The following is a 13278-nucleotide window of genomic DNA, read 5'->3' on the forward strand; positions in this document are numbered from 1 at the left end:
CAATGTGTTTATGAAAAGTCCAAAGAAAGTGAATATAAGTCAATTAGATGATTTAAGCCTTTGTAAGAGATGAAGCTGGGTAACCGAGCATAACAAAGGCTGAGTTATTTATACCATTGCTCAGCAGAGAAAGTAAGGGTGTGGGGCCAAGAATAGGAAAGAAATAAAATCAGGGAAATCAAAAGCCTAGTGGAGAATCCACCAGCTCACCCCAAGGGAAAAAGTTTATGATCCTTTAGAACAGGAAGAGAAATACAATGGTGTTGAGTTGAAATCTGGACAAAACTCACCAAGCATTTTATAAATAGGCACCAAAAAGTACCAGTGCAAAGGAATGTTTTTTCACCCTCAGAACTCTACCTATGACAAGGTGACTAAAGCTTTTCCACAGAGCACCAACATTTAGCAGCTCCAAAAGTTTTAAAATTTATTTTGTATTGTGAGAAACAAAAAAAATATATATTTTTTTTTCCTATTATAAATTAGAAGAATATGAGTGATTGTAGCACCTAGAAGCAAGAAATTTAGTTAAAATAGGAAGCCCCACATAGCCTACCTTGTTACGCTCATATATAGCCACAAGCAACTCCAGGCTTATGTTTGACCAGTTTAGCCTCCACAGTGCAAAGAGACAATGCCTCTTTCCTTTATGGTTCCAGAAAGAGTGCTAGGATTGGATATCCCTGGCCTAGCTCGGGCCATGTGCCCATCATGGAAACTACCACAATAGCCAGAGACATGGAATGATCTGATTGGCCAGGTGTAGGTCATCTAGCCTTTCCTGTAAGGCTAGGAGTACCAGCCTCACCCAAAAAAACACATGGACTGAGCTTACGTTGGAAAAAGTATCTTCTTTACAAAAGAGTAAACTATCACCCTATCCAGTTTGGCTCAGTGGATAGAGCCTAGGCCTGTGGACTGAAGGGTCCCAGGTTTGATTCCAGTCAAGGGCACATGCCTGGGTTGCAAGCTCGATCCCCAGTGTGGGGCGTGCAGGAGGCAGCCGATCAATGATTCTCTCTCATCATTGGTGTTTCTATCTCTCTCTACCTCTCCCTTCCTCTCTGAAATAAAAATATATCAAAAGAGTAAACTATCAAAGGAAGAGGAAATGGACATCACAAAGAGAGGAAAATAAAATAAATGTCCACTGTGCCTTAGCTGCCAAAATTTCAACTTTTTCAATCCTCTCTCCTAATGAAAAAACCAATTTCATTTCAATGGTTACCTGAAATTCATGATGGTGAGCCCCTATTCTTTCCCAGAGTGCTGGTGAGACCTCAAGGTAACAGTCTTGCTTTGTAATGGAGTCTTTGGATCATTGGACATGAAGGGTCCCATCCAAGGGAACCAAATCTAAGACTTAATGTTGTTTGGCTTTTCTGGCTCAGAAACATTAAGTACGGTCTCTCTGTTTCATTAAATACAAATTGTAGCAGCCACTGTTGATAGGATTGTGGAACTTACCACTTCCTTTTGTCCCCTCAGCTAAGGTCAAATGCCTTAGCCTGCATTTGGGAAGATGGCAAAGTGTGGCTGGCTGTGGGTAAGTAACCTCAGTGACCTCACAGGTCCTTCCTTCTAACCACAGTGATTAGTAGATTGCATAAGAGGTCACTAGCAGGAATACTTATCCTGGAACATCAGAATCTGAGGGCAGAAGGCCATATAATTAAGGGAAAAAACTGTCCAAGGGAACCCTAGTAGTCTATCCATTTGTCACATATCCCCATTGTGTTCTGCCATCTGAAGTACAGGGTCCTGTATAAAAATTTCAGAAAAGAATTAAAGCCTCAAAGAGCTGGAAGGGATCTTTGCATTTTTCTAGTCTACCACTTCATTTATAGTTGAGAAAAATGAGGCTCACAGGGAGAAGCGATTAGCCAAGGACATAGCAAACGGTGTCCAAGCTAAGACTAGAGCCTATGAGTCTTGAATTCCCTTCCAGAGTTCCTTCCATTTCACCCCGTGGCCTCTTGGTGGATTCCAGCAAGACTACTACTGAGTCTCACACAGAACAATTTGGAGTCAAGAGGCTCCATTTGTCTCAGGAACATGGGGCTCCTTTTTGTAGGTATGTGGTAAAACAACTGTAATCAATAACAGCTACCGGAAATGCCAACAAGGAAGTAAGACCACCACCCACCAGATTTATAGCTTAAAAACGGCAGAGATCAGCTTGATCCCACATGGTGACTAATTTCACCTAACAGTAACCCCTAGCCTCCTTATTTGCTCATTGTAATACATTAGCATGCTAAATGACACTCCTAAAGTCAATGATTGGAAACGGGAAAGCCAATATAAGGACACAAAATGGCTGACGGAGCTCCTCTGAGAAGTCTCCACCCCTTTCCCGGGATCCTGAATATTCCTTCCCCTTAACCAAGGAAGCAAATTCCGCTAAAGGCAGGGCTGCTCTGCCTGTGGAGTAGCCCACTCACTCTCTGTCTCAGGGTTTCACTAATAAACTCACTTTCACTTTATGCTGGTTCACGTTTGAATTCTTTACTGCACAAAGCCAAGAACCCCCAGTGGGTCATGACCCTCTGGTTCCCACACCCCCGGCAGGCCTGCATCACATCAATGGCACTTAAGACATATCCATCTTGAAAAGGGTCTCAATCCCGGAGCACCAAGAGGAGACGAAACAGAAAAAGCTCCAGGGCTCTGGTCCCTACAGCAAACTTGGGCTATGCACTGGGAATTTGGGATATTCCATAAATACACTAGGATGTCTATGATATACTTAGCAGCATATGCTAAATGTTGTACCTGTGAGGCTTTTTTCTCTGGAGCAGGATGAGCATATCTCCTCAGCATCTCAAAGGGGCTGATAACCCTCAAAAGGTTAAGTGAGCTTTCAAAAGTGGGTTGTCACCAGAGATAGCAGAAAAGCTTTAAAAGCACTGATAGCTGGGCCCCTCCTTCAGAGAGGTTCTTCAGTGGATCTGTGCTGAGCCCAAAGAATCTGCATTTCTTAGAAGCTCACCAGGCTTAGAAGCTACAGCTCTAGAAGAAAATACTAATGAAAATGCTTTTCTATAAGGAAAAAGGAAAATTGCCACAGGATTTGGCATGTTAAAGCCATTTTGATGTAAATAATCCAGGTATTTATGACAAAGAAAAATTAGAATTCCTGGAAAGGAGAAGGAGTTGAAACCCCAGAGGTCTTAGAGAAAACAGTGGAATTCCGAAGAAGGCCAAGGTTCTGTTACATTGCATTGTGACCATAGCTCACACCCCAGCAACTTAGCTCTTAGTACATACTCTGTTTCCCTGACTGTATCCTTCAGGGACCATCAGATTCTGTGAATCCCCAACCCTCAGGGTAATAGAACATCAGTGCAAACCCATCACATCTTGGCATTTTTATAATTTCTGAATAAAAAACTACTCACACATTGACTTTATTTATGCATGGAGCAAATATTTAAGTGTCTACCAGTTGCTAAGTACTGCTCTAGCAGTCCTCAAGACCCTTGCAATCTGGCATAGGTACTGGGTTCATTTCACAGACTTACTGAGAATTGGGGTTATAAAGGGATCTTCCCCTTTATTTTAGTGGCTTCATCACACTGGTTTCTCTTCTATTCCTAGAACACACCAAGTCTTTTCTTTCCTCCAGGCTTTACACATGCTGGCTCGAACATTCTTACCTGCACTCTGCCCATTCACCTGCAGCTAAACCTGTGGGTGTCAGCTGCAATGGCTTTTTCTTGAAGAGGCCTTTAACTGTCTCCTCAATTTAAAGTACCCCAAAAATAAAAAATTAAAAAATAAAGTACCCACCCCCCGTTGTCCTCTCCCAGAGCACCTTCCACTTTTTCTTGATAGCATTTGTCACAATTTTAATAGTATATTTATTTGTGTGATTTTATATATATATATTGATTTTCCACAGAGAGGAAGGGAGAGGGATAGAGACCTCGAAATATGGATGCGAGAGAAACATCAATCTGCTGCCTCCTGCACACCCCCTACTGGGAATGTGCCCTTGACCGGAATCGAACCTGGGACCCTTCAGTCTGCTGGCTGATGCTCTATCCACTGAGCCAAACTGGTCAGGGCTGTGTGATTATTTTTAAACTTCACTAAAAAAAGTAATTCATACAATAACCACATATTAAATGAGAACAGGAAAAGAAAATTAGCTCCCTGCTCTTGACCCCTGATTTTCAGTTCTTCCCACAGGCAAATGCTATTATCACTTATATTCTATAGATATTCTATGTAGTTTTGTGGGTCCATGTAATTATTTATTTATTTTTTATTTTATTGATTTTTCACAGAGAGGAAGGGAGAGGGATAGAGAGCTAGAAACATCGATGAGAGAGAGACATCGACCAGCTGCCTCCTGCACACCCCCCACCGGAGGATGTGCCCGCAACCAATGTACATGCCCTTGACCGGAATCGAACCTGGGACCTTCCAGTCTGCAGACCGACGCTCTACCCACTGAGCCAAACCGGTTTCGGCATGTAATTATTTATTAAGTGGCTATCTCCTCTCCTGAGCATGGGTACTGTGTCTATTTGTTCATTGCATTATTCCTGGTACTTGTCACATAATCAGCACTTTATAGGTGTTGGTGGGATGAATCAATAGATGTTAAAAGAGCAGAGAGATCGGGTCAATATCTAAACTGCCAGCTCTTATACATGTTCCCTGGCCCCGCTCAGCACTGAGCACACAGTAACTTTATCCATGCTCCTGTGCTCCCTTAAGTCTTGGTTTATACCTGTGAGAGCAGCTCCTCACCCGGTGCTGAAATTATTGTTCACTTGTTTGTCTGTCTCTCCCAGAAGACGGTGAGCTCCTTGAGGGCAAAGACCACGTTTTACTCTCTGGATGCTGTGCTAAGCATCCTGGAAGTCAATGAATACTTTCTGACTGGCTGCTTATCTAATCTGACTCATCGGACTGTTGGCTCCTTTGCAACTCTCTTAAACTCTGCCCGTTTGCAGCCTGTTAGAGCAGTTCAGAGTTGTTATTTTTCCAATAAAGACTAGTGTTTTCTTCAAAAGCTCTAAATTTACAGAGATGCACTTCACTTGAACCTAACTGCAGATCCTCATTTCTTTTAAGGACTAGTTTCCTTATCTATAAAATGGGGATACTTGTGCCAACCTTCCGGGGGTGTGATAATTGAATGAGGTCGTATGTGAAAGCATCAAGCACATCAAGGCAGTTGTTCACTTTCCCACCCCCTTCAGCAAAAAGCAGCGTCTCAGTGCCTGTTTTGCTAAAATAAAGAAGTCTCTGCATGGAAAGCAGGGTCAGGCAGACAGGAACTTTAATTCCGACCCCAGTTCAAACATTATTGAGACAGTGATGTGAGAATCACTAATAAGGAAAAAATTAAACAAAGACTTGAAATATAATGTTTGCATGTCAAAAAAGCTGCTGAGTGATGCATCTTCAGAACACAATACAGAGACCTAGAAGGTCCCCTCAAGGTCACATACAGTCTGGTCCATGCCTGCCCCTTCTGTCTCATCTTGCTGCACTCCTCCCTCTCCTCTAGGTCCCAGCCATTTGAACTTCCTTTGTTCTTCCTGCACCCTTTTGATGCCAGGATTTTGCATATGCTCTTTTATCTGTCTGTCACTCACTTATCCTGTAATTCTAAACTTGACAATTTCTTCCCCCAGGAACACTTCTCTTGACCTCCTGAACCAGATTTCATGACTGTGCTATAGGCTACCCCCATAGAACCATGTTCTTCCTCTTTCATAGAACTCAGTACAGACATGAGTTCCCAAAGGGCCTTCATTCAACCATTTATTTATTTCCAGAATTCTTACTATGTACCAGGCATTGTTCTGGAGGCTAGGGATACAGTTATAGGCAAGCTCAGCCACAGACCCTACTTATGACACATTCTAGTGAGAGAGACAGACAATAAACAACTAAGCAATTAATACAGAGACCTCTGCCTTATTCACGGCTACATTTATAGACATTGTATTCAACACATAGCAGATATTCCATAAATGCCTGTTGAGGGGAAGGAAGTGAAGTGAGGGTGAATGGCAACCAGCCTCAGTGAAGGTCTGCGTCAGAGTGAATACAACAAACTAGTGTAGGATCATTGTACCCAGAAGATCTGCCCAACTTATAAGAGGGACCAAAATGGGTCGGAGCCTACTTTCTCCTGTTGGTTTGCAAGAACATGAGTCTGGGGAGGGGGAAAGTGGCTTATCTTCACTCCTGTCAGTCCTGTGCTGGTGTTGGCATGTAAAAATGGGGACACATGAAAGAGTGCAAGCCCCAGATTTGCCAAGTGATCTTATCCACTCCTGTGCCTTCCTGTGCCATGGCTGGCTTGCTGGTTGCTAAACTCATTTCCTCTTTGTCATGGGAACCCAACTAGACTACATTTTCCCACTTTTCTTGCAGTTGGTATGACCATCGGGTGAGATTTTGTCAGTGGAATGTGGATGCCAATGATAGGATCTCCCATGTATGATCCATCGTGTACTTTCCCAATCACAGTGACCTTGGAAGCCATGTATTAAAGACTGCAGAGTCACAAGATAGAAGGACATTGGTCCTTAAACTACTACTTGGAAAAGAGCCTCCTGTTTATTGGAGCACCCATTTTGGATTTAACCTGCACAAGAAATCAAGTACTGTATATGCCACCGAGGCTGGGAGCTTAGCTGTTAGAGCAGCTAGCATTGTCTTAACTACCCAGTTCCTTGCTCTCTCCAGGACAATGACACCTCTCCAACCCAGAACTCTCCCCTGGACTTCAGACTTGGCTCTACAGCTGTGCACTGGACATCCCTACTGACATGGTGGTCACCTCTTCAGACTTAATGTGACCAAACTGGGCTTGCTATCTTCCCCCCAACCAGCCTCTCTGTCTCCAGTGTGGCCCATCTCAGTGGACGGCACTGCTTTCCACCCAGGCACACAAGCCTAAAATTCAAGTATCATCCTTGACTCCTTTTCCCTTTCTCTTATCCTCCACATACCTCCTACATTTCTCTTGAATTCATATACTTCTTTTTTTTAATGTATTTTTATTGATTTCAGAGAAGAAGAGAGAGGGAGAGAGAGATAGAGACATCAATGATGAGAGAGAATCATTGATCGGATGCCTCCTGCATGCCCCCTACTGGGGATCGAGACTGCAACCAGGACATGTGCCCTTGACTGGAATCGAACCTGGGACCCTTCAGTCCACAGGCTGATACTCTATCCACTAAGCCAAACCAGCTAGGGCGGAATTTATATATTTCTCTTCTTCTCCACTGCTACTACCATCACCACCTTAGATACTGTAACAGCTACCAACTAACTGGTCTCCCCACTCTACTATAGCTATCCCTCTAGCCCATTCTCCACATTATAGCCTGAGTCATCTACCCAAAGTAGATCCCATCATGCCACCACCTACCCACACTCACTTTAAAACCTCCAACTAGCTCCCCATTGCTCTGAGGATCCAGTCCAAACTCCTTGACACAATCTTAAAGGCCCTGCATGATCTGGCCTGGCCTCCCTCTGCAGCCTCTTCACTGCTCCGCAGACTCCAACCCAGCTATCTCTGCTATCTTACCAAACTCATTTCACTTCCTCATTCACATCATCCCCCCTCTCTGCCCTGACTAGTCCCTCTGCCCAAATACCCTAGACTCCACCCCTTCCCTTAGACGACAGCTGCTCATCCTTTTGGCCTTAGCTTGAATTTAACTTCCTCAAGAAATGGCCTCCCTGAGCCCTGGAACAGGCTCAGTCCCTGGCACTCCCTGCTGCCCATGATAACTCTCTTGACTTTTGACTGTTGTGACTTGTTGAATGTCTATCTTTCCTGGTAGAGTTCAAGCTCCTAGAGGGCAGAGCCGGGATCCTGTCCACCCCTGTGTTCTTAGTCTCTAGAACAGAGTAGGAATCACTGTACACCTGTTAAAAGAAGACATGTGAGCAGTGAACTAGTTGCAACTTAAAGTTGCAATATGGCATTTCTCAGCAGCCTCTTAGGAATATCATTGTTCTTTCATGATAGCAAAGGGTTAATTCTTAGAGTTTCTCTGCCACCTGAGTCAGGGTGATTTGCCCCCCACTTATTAATGAGGAAACAGCCCCAAGGCAACAGGTGATCTACCCCAGGGAGGCTGTGAGGTGGAAATGAGACAGTCACTGGGCTCCCTAGCACACTACCTCCACCTCCCCCTCCTGTTTTTCTTGTTTCTGAGCACCAGGCGGAAATGTAATGTCATGACACATTGGGGGATTTCTTTCTTGCCCTGCATTTTTCTGATGTGACTCCAGCCTTGGGGGTTGGGGGAGCACAGGCCACAGGAGGAGGGAGGCGGGTGTTGGGGAGGTTAGCCTGGCATTCCTCAGAGGCCTCCGTTTGCATAGCTCTGAGAAAGAAGAAAGAAGTCAGCAAGCTTTGGCAGACGCACTGGGCATTCAGCTCCTGTTCTGGCAGCTGCAGAGGCAGGGCCTGAGCACACATTCTGCCAAGGCCAGGGAGGCAGGCTCTCTCTCCCAGCCTAGGCTGCCAAGATGAGGTAGAGGGGGTCAGGGCCTGTGCCTAAGATGCAGGAATCATAGAAAGGGCCCCCTTCTTTCTGTCCAGCCTGGCAGCCAGTTGGCCATGAGCCATTAAGTGTGTGAGTGTATATTGGGTGGGGGTAGCAGCATAGTATCAGGGCCTCAGTGCAAATCCTTCCAGGTTGGAGGGCTGGTGTGGGCATCAGCTATCCCAGGGGCTATCTCAGTTTCTCCCCCGCCCTGGAGATCTTGGAGGGGCAGACCCTGGGCAGATGTCCCCACCCAGCTGTTGGGGCCACTGCCATCACATTCTGAGCGGGCTGTGAGCCACAGAGCGTGGTTTGAGAAAGAGCGTGAGGCCCTGCTCACCATGGAAACAGGCTTCCTAGGAAAAGGTCACATATTTGATGTGGCTGTCATCCGGACACCTTAAATGTAGCACTGTTCTTGTTTTCCTGAGGATACCCGCCAGCAGAGAAGGCCTGAGACAATGGAGTGACAGTTGACCTGTTTGCGCAGCTGTAGGCCCCTGTCACAGTTTCCCTTTCTCAGGAAAGTCCAGTGCGGTACCCACTTACACAACCTGACCCTGACTTATACCCACTGGGACAGTCCTGCGAGCTAAGTCCTGAGTCTGGAAAGGACCTGGCTATGCCAAGAATCAAAAAAGGAGGTGCCAATAAGACCCATGAGGGTAAACTAGAAGTCAGAGCTTGTTAATAGCTATTATGTATTGAGTCCTTATTCCATGCCAAGCATTGTTATAAAGGCTTTACATACACTATTATCTTCACAAAAGTCCTAATAAGAAAACTGAGGCTCTGAGAGGTTAAATAACTTATCCATGATTTAATACAACCAGAAAACAGCATGGGCAAGATTTGAACCCAGGTTGTCTGACAAAGAGCCAAAACTCTTAACCTCCACTCTATTTTCATCACTCACTTAGTCATGCATTCATTCATTAGTTCAATTGTCCATTCATTCACGTATGTCTCAAACACTGAGTGAGAGCCTTTGATGTGGTGAGAACTGTATGGGGGCGCAGGTGGGCAGAGCTGCAAAAGGATAGACTCCATGAATTCCAAGAGTTCACAGTGTGAGAAATAGATGAGCAAACAATGACAATAGACAATGTGATGGAAGCCAGGGGAGAGGAACACCAAAGCTGCTACGGGAAGAGGACCAATTTTCCTTGCATTGTCTAATGCACAGAGGAGGAGTGACTAATCCAACCAGGACTGGGGATGGGTGACAGACTTTCTCTAGAAGGTGTCCAAGCACACACCTGGAATAGGATGTCTGTACTTGCAGGTTTGAACTTGAGTCAGATTTCTCAGGACTGGGTCTGGAGTTGCATTCACTGGGCATGACAAAACATTTACTCCCACAAGGACCTGATGGCCCTCCTTACCAAGCACAAGGACACGCAACACATCCAAGCAACACACTCAGTACGACTAACGAAATAGAAAGAAGGAAGGCCTTCCTAGAGAGCCTGGGGTGCGGCACGGTTTACATAGCCAGTGTTATGTAAATACTTGTGGCGTGAAGGAAGAATAAGCTGGTAGCTTCTTCCTTGTTTCACATTCCCATTGAAAGCCTGACCGCTGTCAAAAGCTGGGGGACAGCAGAAATAAAACCACTCCCTCATTCTAGTGAAACCAACCCAGTGACTTCTAGGTTAGGCAAGGGAATCAGGGTTGGGGGAAAGGGTGACTTAATTCCTCCCGTCTGTCTGGTTCCTACACCCACATCATAAGTCTTTGGAGCAGCCTCCCACACAGGCTATGATCCACTAAGTACAGCACTCCAGGCCTGAAAGGAGCCCTTTTCCTTAGATGCCCTGTTGGTTAGTAATGGCCAAGATTCTGGGAGGGAAGCAGAGAGGGAGGGAGGGATGTCCTCTGAAGAGCAAGAGGGCAGCTGGCTTCTTTCACAGCTGTGTGGGTGGCAGTGAGCTAAGAGGCCCCTGTTCTCTTCGCCATCAATCAAGGGGGCAATCAAGAAAAAATGTGCAATTTTAAAAGTTCAAAAAGAAAATCCAAACCACAACAACCCCCAAATTATATTGATTTGGTGGTGGCCTGACACTGCGGAAATCAATCACAGAAAGGGGCAATTCTAACTTCCTCCTCCTGCTCTTGGACGAGGTTAGACTGTTTTTTTCTCTTTGGGGGGGTTCGTCTCCATGGAGTGACAGACATTGCCTAGTGCCCTGTTCCCTGGCTTGGGCATCTCACCACAGCAAGAAGGAGAACATAGAGACTTCTCCTCTTTGGAGAATGGTGGCCAAGATAGGAGCTCATGGTCGGTGAGGAGCCTGGGCCCTCCTGGAAAAGGTCAGCATCAAGCCAAAGGGCACTACTTAGTAACAGCCTTGCCCAAGGTACTTCACTCCTCTGAGTTTCAGGGCCCTCATCCATTAATGCTGGGCGTAATGATACTACCCACCTCCCTGGGGCAGTGTGAGGATTACGTATGATTCTGTAAAAGAAGTACATTTTACAGCTGTGAAACACCATTTGTCAGGTGTCTTTTTTTTTCTGTCTTCTTATTTAGAAGCCTTTTGCCTCTTTTTTTTTCTCCTCCTTGCATTCCCCTTCCTCCCATTGCTTCCTCTGCACTGCCCTCCTTCACCCCATAAAGGCTTAATATGTCCACAAAAGAGTATTTTATTTTCATGGCTCTTCTGAACTTCCTTTCTTTCCTAATTTGATTAACAGAACCATCATTTACCCAGTTTCTTAGGCTAAAATCCAATAAATCATCCTTGATTTTTCTATTTCTCATGGTACCGACATTCAATCCTTCAGCATGTCGGTACCATGCTCTGAAACATATCCTGAGTCTGACCATTTCGCACTACCTCCTCTGCTACCACTCTAATCCTGGCCACTAGCATGTCTTGCCTGGATAATTGCAAAAGTCTCCTAACTGGTCTTGCTTCTTCCACTTTCACCCTGTAGAGCCCCTTCTCTGTAGAGCAGTCATATTTTTTAAATAAATATATTTTTATTTATTTCAGAGAGGAAGGTAGAGGGAGAGAGAGATAGAAACATCAATGATGAGAGAGAATCATTAATCAGCTGCCTCCTGCACGCCCCATATTGGGGATCAAGCCTGCAACCCAGGCATGTGCCCTGACCAAGAATCAAACCGTGAGCTCCTGGTTCGTAGGTCACCCCCCAACCATTGAGCCACAGCAGCCAGGACATACTTTTATTTTTAAGACATAAATAATATAATATAACTCCCTTCCTCAAAACACTCCATTGGCTTCCAAATTGTGATCTACAAGGCCTCACGTGATCCAGTCTTCCTTCCCTCTTCAACCTCCAATGGCTATGCTGCAGCTCAGGAATCCCTTTCTGGCCCTCATGCATATTAAGCTTATTTTTGTCTCAGGCCTTCACATGCCTGATCCCCTCTTATTCTAGTTAAGATGTTACCTCCTCACAGTGGCCTTCCTTGAGCTGCCTATATATATTAATTCCCACTGACTCTTTAGCACATCACTCTTTTGTGCTTATTACTTATTTCTGAAATTATCCTATTTCTTTATTTACACATGTATTGTTGGTCCATGTGTCCGTCGTGTCCCTATTCTCCAACAAGAATAGTGCATGGCACATTATAATTGCCCAGTCCATTTTTTAAAATGAATAAATGAATGCCTTGGCTCCAAAATTACTTCTTTTCTTACCCCACCCTCAATCAAAATGCCCCCTCCTTCAGAGCATGAATCTCATTTGGAAGGTGACAGGGAGGCCTCCACAAGTATTTGCTGAATGAATGAAGCTAAAATGAATGACACCAACAAAGAATGCCAGCCTCTTAATGCTTGGCTATTCCCAGGAGTATTAGCATTCTCAAACAGGAAGCTTGAATTTCAGGCATTGTTGATGAAAAGAAAAATGTCAGGCCAGCCAGAGTTGAAGTGATATATTTGGACGTAGTTGCTGTTCCATGGCTTCTTAAACCTAAAAATATTTATTAAGACTCGTTTGGGCTTCTTTGAAATTAAAGAAGTTGAGATTAAAATGTAAAATAGTGATTGAAAAGCTGTGTTTGTTTCTAAGGAAAGAATTGTGAATGGGGAATCAGAGGGCCGGGTTTTAATCCTGGCGGTTCACTAATTAGCTCCTTGATGGGTTGCTGAAGATAGCCAACATTTACTGAGCATCTAGCTTGTGCCTGGCCCTGAGCGAGGCACTTTACTCACACATATCATTTTTGCAACTTTTCCAGGTGGATATTCTTATCATCTGTATTTTATAGATAGGGAGACAGGTTCAGAGAGGTCAGGTATCATGCAGGAGGGCACTCCCTAGTAAACAGTGGAGCCTAGACTCAGACCCAAGTTTTTGTTAGCTTGCACTCCTGTTCCTTCCCCTCCTTCCTGATATAGCACCTCGGGCCTGCTGTGAATCTATTAACTGGGGGGCAGGAGAAGAAACTCTTGGGCTCTAAGGAGCTGATCTCTAAGATCCCTTTCATAAGATTTCTTTACTATACCATTTCTGGATACGGGAAGAAGAGAAAATAGCCTGGCACTGAGAACTAACTCGTTTGGGAATGTAGCTTAGTGGTTAGCATGAAGGCTTGGGAGGTAGGCTTCCTGAGTCCCCATCTTGCCTTTACCGCTCACCTTTGGCATCTACAACATGAGTAGAATCAGAGCACCTACCTCCTCGGTTGTGATGAGACGTAGCTGAGATGATGCCTGCAAAGTGTGTGATCCAGTGGGCCATGCTTACTGAGCTG

General features: G+C 44.9%; 1 protein-coding gene across 1 annotated transcript in view; it reads right to left on the reverse strand.

Moving 5' to 3' along the window:
- PFDN1 (prefoldin subunit 1) overlaps nucleotides 1–3121 on the reverse strand; it is a 75259-nt gene extending 72138 nt beyond the window's left edge. Inside the window, exon 1 of the mRNA XM_008141456.3 lies at nucleotides 2776–3121. The gene's annotated coding sequence lies outside the window, so the exon portion shown is untranslated. The remainder of the gene's footprint in view (nucleotides 1–2775) is intronic.
- Nucleotides 3122–13278: the final 10157 nt, after the last annotated feature.

This window comes from Eptesicus fuscus, chromosome 6, assembly GCF_027574615.1.
Source record: "Eptesicus fuscus isolate TK198812 chromosome 6, DD_ASM_mEF_20220401, whole genome shotgun sequence".
Lineage (NCBI taxonomy): Eukaryota > Metazoa > Chordata > Mammalia > Chiroptera > Vespertilionidae > Eptesicus > Eptesicus fuscus.